This window comes from Rattus norvegicus, chromosome 1 (assembly GCF_036323735.1).
Source record: "Rattus norvegicus strain BN/NHsdMcwi chromosome 1, GRCr8, whole genome shotgun sequence".
NCBI classification, from domain to species: domain Eukaryota; kingdom Metazoa; phylum Chordata; class Mammalia; order Rodentia; family Muridae; genus Rattus; species Rattus norvegicus.
In genome coordinates this window covers 265,823,193-265,829,499 of record NC_086019.1, presented here as the reverse complement: position 1 = coordinate 265,829,499, position 6,307 = coordinate 265,823,193, and the positions used below count along the sequence as shown (strand labels likewise).

The 6,307-nt window shown below is 48.0% G+C and overlaps 1 long non-coding RNA gene across 1 annotated transcript; it reads right to left on the bottom strand.

Moving 5' to 3' along the window:
* Window positions 1–577: 577 nt before the first annotated feature.
* On the bottom strand, window positions 578–4,195 carry LOC102547814 (uncharacterized). Its single transcript, XR_005499767.2, has 3 exons — window positions 3,364–4,195; window positions 1,204–1,402; window positions 578–911 (listed from the first exon to the last, which is right to left on the bottom strand). It is a non-coding gene; the product is annotated as an uncharacterized LOC102547814 (long non-coding RNA).
* Window positions 4,196–6,307: the final 2,112 nt, after the last annotated feature.

The following is a 6,307-nucleotide window of genomic DNA, read 5'->3' as shown; positions in this document are numbered from 1 at the left end:
AGGGGATCCTCAGCCACCCATTCTGGGGCCACTCTGTGCCAGAGGAAGTCTTGTTCCTTGTGGTTTGAGAACATTCCTCCCGGGGTTAAGCCCAGTTTGGAGCCTCCAACCCAAGGCAAGGAGGAAAGAGAGAAATGGGTTCCTCATGTAAAACTCTGCTCACATCCGAGTTTCAGTTCCGTGTCCCAATGCAAAGCAAAAGACCACAGACTGGAGTCACCAAGAGGCAGTGGACAGAGCAACATCAGAGCCTGGCTCCCAGGGTAGGGAGGGTGCTGGGGGTGTAAGTGTGCTGGCCAGAAGGCTGTTCTCACTGGCCTTGGCTCTGTCAGAATATAGCAGGTTGTTTGTTTATTACCTTGTCATTCTCCTTCCGGTGCTGAGACACTGGACACTGGACAAACCAGGACAGATAAACAGCTTTCCTTAGCGTTCCCATGGATGGACTACGCGGAACAGGGCAGCAGCCCTGGACCGCCTTCCCCCGTGCGTAGAGACATTTTGCTATAAATACGATTCAAACAGCGTGGCAGTCAGTGAGAGCCACTGCACATCGCCAGCTACGCGGCAGAACTGGTTTCCATATGTAAAATATTTTATTCCATAAGGGATTTACAAGGTGTAAGACTTGAGAACTGATGTTCACTCTGGCTCTCGCTAAGCGTGAGACCTTGGGGAAGTTTCAGAACCTGGGAATCCGTAGTAGTCCGCATGGCAGCCATGATAAAATACCGAGGATCAGGTGGCTTAAAATAGAGTTTTCTTCCCGTACTGAAAACCAAGACTTGTGGACAAAAGGGTGGGGAGAGGTTGGCTTCTTCTGGGCCTGCCTCCCTCTTGTCTTTGCAGGAATCTCTCGCTGTGTGATCATGTGATCTTGCCTGGGTGTTTGTATTTGTGCTCTAATCTCTCTGTATAAAGACACCAGTCAGATTGGATTAGAGCTCACCCCAGTGACCCCATTTTCATGTAATTACTTCTTTTAAGGCACCTTCTCTAACACTGCCCCCAGTCTAAGGTTCGTATCCTGGGGGTTTGGGAAGGACATGATTCAGTTTCCTCTCTGGTAAAATTGGAGTCAAACTTGTTCTCTCTCTCTTTTTGAGATGCAAATGAGATCAAGTCAGAAAAGAAACCTTGGAGGGTTCCAAGTGCAATAAATAAAGGCAAGCCGTCGCTCTATAGGTAGGACGGAGAACTTACGACAGTGTGCCTTGCGGGTGGGTTGGGGGTCCGTGAACATCTGTGTCTCTCTGCATGCCTAACCCGTGGAGACCAAGCTCCCTTTGGACGGGTACATCTTCGAAGATACAGCTGAACACCATGTCTTCTTGGGAATTGGAGCCTCGAGAAGTAACAGTAGTCCTTGTGTCTGTCCATTCTCACCAATTACATACATACTCTGTTAGAAATGCAAACAGAAGTGGGACGGCTGCAGTCCATAGGGATCTGGGTGGGAAGGGGACTTCCCTCCGGCTGCTGTGACTTGCTGGGAGCCTCGTTGAGCATAGTCTTGCCCTCAGCAGCTTTTACCTAACCCTTCCTCAGTCACCTAACCCTTCCTCAGGACCTGGACACTCGGAGGTCAGCCTGGGTCTGGGACTGAGGCCGCATAATCTTAAAAACCAAGGCAAGGGCAGAATTCAGGTTCTGCCGTCTTAGATGACCAGTACGGGAGAGCTGACCCAGCGAGGTCATTCTAGATTCTATGAAAACCAAGAGCCAATGGTGTTTGAGCCATAAGGATTTACATGTGAAATGCAATGGTGCCTTTTCCCACCCAGATTCCTGAGGACTGCAGCTGACCCACTTCCGTTCGCATTTTCTATCACAGAGTATGTGATTGGTGAGGATGGACAGACACGAGGAGTAGTGTTATTTCTCAATAACACTGTAATAATAAATGCTTAGAAGACTTGAAAATATCTAAAAGACTTTTAAGGCTGTTCACACTTGTTTTTTGATAGAGAGAGAAACATTAGTAGTTTTTATTACAGAGTTTTCCCCTCTGGTCAAGTGTTGGAGCTCCAATCCAGGGCCTTGTGCATACTAGGCTGGTGCTGTACCACTGAGCTATACCTCCTGCCCATATGTTTCTATGAAGTACTGAAGAGTTAGTTCACAAAAGGCCAGTATACCATCCCAAGATGGCTGTGGGCTTTGGTCCTAGAGTCCTCTCAGATTCATGGATTCTTGAGTCCATTTAATGGTCTAATGTTTGCATATAACCCAACCCCCCGTGTACTTGTAATTATCTCCAGATTGCGTGTAATAATTAATTCCGTATACACACTATGCAAATCGTTGCTGAAATGCATTGGTTAAGGACTAGCGAAAGGGAGAGATCTGCATGTTCAATGAAGGCAAACTAGAAATCTGTACCTTTTTTTTAAAACCCCAACTGAGTTGTGTCTATAGATGCAGAAGGCTGAATGCATGGTCACATGGCTCTCTTACACATTCTGAAAGGTTCCAAGTTGAGTGAGAAACAAAATGCCTAGTGCCCTCTTGCCACACCCATGGGGACCTCTCCCTGTTAGCCCCTAGTTCATGTGACTCAGTGAAGAAATGGTGAGAAGTACCACTCTGCCCTCCTGGGACATCCGAAGCGAAGAAGAAACACCTCGACTGCTTTCTGGTGCCAGGCTGCGAGTGTAAAGTCTTATCGAATGAAAAAGGACAAGATATGAGAAGTCTGCAGCCATTAGAACAAAACAAAAAACAGAAAGCCAGAAAACCAAAACTGGGCAATAAGAAGGCACAGTGGGTAAAATCAGGCACTACCACACCTGAAAACCTGACTTCAGTCTCCAGAACTCACAGGGCAAAAGGAAGGAATTAACTCCGCCAATTGTCCTCCAATTGCACACATGTATGCATGCTTGTACACACACACACACACACACACACACACACATACACACGAGAGAGAGGGAGAGAGAGAGAGAATAATTTTAAAAGGGGGAAATGCTAAATATTAAACATTTAAAACTTCGATGGAGGGAGAAAAGCAAGAGAGTCCAGCTTGTCACATGAAGAAAAATGAGAACAGTGCAAAAGGAAACCAGGAGGAAAAGAGCAGGGCCACGAGGAACCTTGGCCACCTAACTTAACTCCTTAACTTGAAGCTCCAGGCTGTTGTGGCAGCGGAAGTCTTTGTCACTTGGACTTCAGTCTTGTTTTATTCCCAAATCAGAACTGGAAATAGGAATTATGAAGCCAAAAATATCAAACAGCCTTAGACTCTTGGTTAAAAACATCCGTGGCAACACACGACTAAGCTTCCCTCCCCCACGCCTGACATTTGATTATAAGAGGAAAACCGCAAGCCAAACCCAGCCAACAACTTTATAATTAACTCACAGGCCCTCCTTCAGTCGTGGGCTCACTAGTGGTTTTTAGGTCTCAGACATGATGTCGGATGTTACTTAGTAGCGACACAGGACGTAACAAAACCACTTTGTTACTGAATAGCAGCCGGGTTCCATCTCAATTACTCAACATGGAGTTTCCAGGCACAAGGGAATCATTTGCATGTGATTTGTTTACATAAATTAGGGACAACATTATATGTTTATGTTACATGGAGTTCTTAACAGCAAAGAACAAGAGTCCAATCTAACCCACTGAGGAAGGAATAGGCATGTATTAGAGAATATCAAGCAACTCCCAGAATCCTCCAAAGGTTGAAGCTGGGGCAAAAAGTAACAAATCCTAGTCGGTCATAGCTGTTCTCTGGATACCCTCTGCCTTCATCTTTGGTGGCTACTGCAGCTCACCCTAAGGCCCTTCTTCCCACTGGGTACGTGATGGATTCTCTATAACCTGCTTGTGGTGGCCACCTGCCTGTCAACACGTCCCCAGACTCTAACCAGGCTCTGTTCACTTTGAGGTTTGAGCTCCCAGCCTAATGCCTGTTGCTTTTGCCTAGGCTGAAGTTGTTGGGTTCACAGCGGTATCCACTCCATCTTGACTAGTGTTTAAGTGGGCATCCAGACCACACAGACAGAACCCCCTGGGATTCATGTATTTATTCCCAGTTCTGCCATGGGCTTCAAAGGCAACTCCGATTCTTTGCCTGGTAGATCAAACTCATGCACGTCTCTAGGGAGGACAGTGTAGCCTAAACTTACAGTAAGAAGGAAAACTCTCACAGACACATCACAGAAGTCATACACATACACGTATGAAAGTCTACGCACAGGCATTTCCAGCAGCAGCCATCAGTCCTAATTTTATGCCCAACAGTCACCTTGGGAGAGCCTGGGACAGGAAGGGCCCACATTCTTCTCTGTCGCTTGGGCCTGTAGGCACACCTGACCATGGATATAAGAATTCTTTCATCTTTCTGCCCCTTCTCATCTTCTTCTGCTGGGTGGAGGGCAGTGCAGGGGTCGGGTCTTCCGATCCCATGTGCGTAACTTGTCATTCTTCATGTGTTTATGGCCCAAGGCCAGATACTGAATATTGTGATGGTTTGTATATGAGCAGCCCAGGGAGTGGCACTATTAGAAGGTGTGGCCCTGTTGGAGTAGGTGTGTCACTGGAAGTGGGTTTTAATACCCAAAATACTGCCTGGAAGTCAGTATCTGCTAACAGCCTTCAGATAAGATGTAGAACTCTCAGCCCTGCCTGCACCATGCCTGTCTGGATGCTGCCATGCTCCTGCCTTGATGATGATGGACTGAACCTCTGAACCTGTAAGCCAGCCCCAATTAAATGTTGTTCTTATTAAGAGCTTGCCTTGGGGTTGGGGATTTAGCTCAGTGGTAGAGCACTTGCCTAGCAAGGGCAAGGCCCTGGGTTCGGTCCCCAGCTCCGGGAAAACAAAACAAAACAAAACAAAACAAAACATGAAAGAGTTTGCCTTGGTCACGGTGTCTGTTCACAGTAGTAAAACATAAGAACTATGAAGTGTGTCAGATGACCAGCTTGAGAATTACTACGCCTCCCTTCCACTCTGCTGTTAATAGGAAAGAAAGAAATTTTGAACTTCTCGCAGGTGAGGTACCAGGTTCTGTGTCCTGGCTGCCTGGCCTTCTCTGGGTTTAGTCCAGTGGTTCTCAACCTCCCTAAGGCAGTAACCCTTTAATTCAGTTCCTCATGTTGTGGTGACCCCACACATAAAATTATTTTAGTTGCTACTTCATAACTGTAGTGTCTATAGCTTAGGGGTTGAGGGAGAGGGAAGGTGGTGGAGGCCTGAGGCTGGCTGATTGGAAAGACCTGAGGGCTGAAGTGGTAAAGACCTGTTTCAGCCAGAAGGTACTACCCTGGACAGTGGCATGTCCTTCGAGAGGGCTGGTTGCCTGGAAACCAGGAAAGAAGAGACCACTGGTACTTAAGGCCAAGACAGGTACCACTGAGACCCACTCTAGCATGCAAGGGGGAACAAGCTCCCGTTCTCTCCTCAGCAGCACTAGAAGTACCTGGGCTCGGGAGCAAGTAGAGGTCACTTCTGAGGGAAACATAGCAACCACAGGATTGCGGAAGTGGAGGAGAAGGAGGAGGAGGAAGAAGAGGAAGAGGAAGGGGAGGAGAACAGGAGTGCTTGCCCAAGCACGTGGGGATGGGAGGTGAGCCACTGAGCGTCACCACCAGACTGAAAGTGATGTTTAGGACATAGCTTCCTCCAGGGTTTCCTCCATACCCTGAGAGGAGGTGTTGCTTAAGAGAGAAGAACTTATTTCTCCCTGGACCCCACCCCACCCCACTTACCCCCAGATCCAAGGATATAATGGTTGTTCTTAATTGTCAACCTAAAGGAACTTAGAACCACTCAGGAGATATATCTGTGGGTGTGTTTGAGAGGAAGCTTCTAGAGAAAACTCGTTTGGACAGGAGACCAACCACAGAGTGGCACCTTCCAATGAGTGGACTGAGGAGGCGGCCTTGGCCCCTGCCTGCCTCTACTTTCTCCCAAGCAGTCACATCTGTGTCTGCTGCCGCCACCGCCGCCATCCTCTGCTGGCCTTATGCTCCAGTTCTTCAGCTTTCCAGCATGGTCCGAAGGTCAGCAGCTCTCCAAGAAATGCCTCTGGCCACTAGATAGGGGCTTCTGAGGCAGCCAGCTTCCTGCACTGAGTATCTACTGGGTTCTCAACCTCCCCGGTGTGCAGGCAGCCATTGCTGGACTCAACCGTCATCCCTTGCTTCACTTGGGAGTGGTGTTGCTAGGTCAGTGGAGCTAGTTTCTGTTGAGCCTTCGCCCAATATCTGTGGCTGGTAACTGTTCCAGTCTCAGACTCCATTTACCCCAATGTCCTTCCCTTAGGACACCGTATTATTGCAGAATGGCTCCGATGTC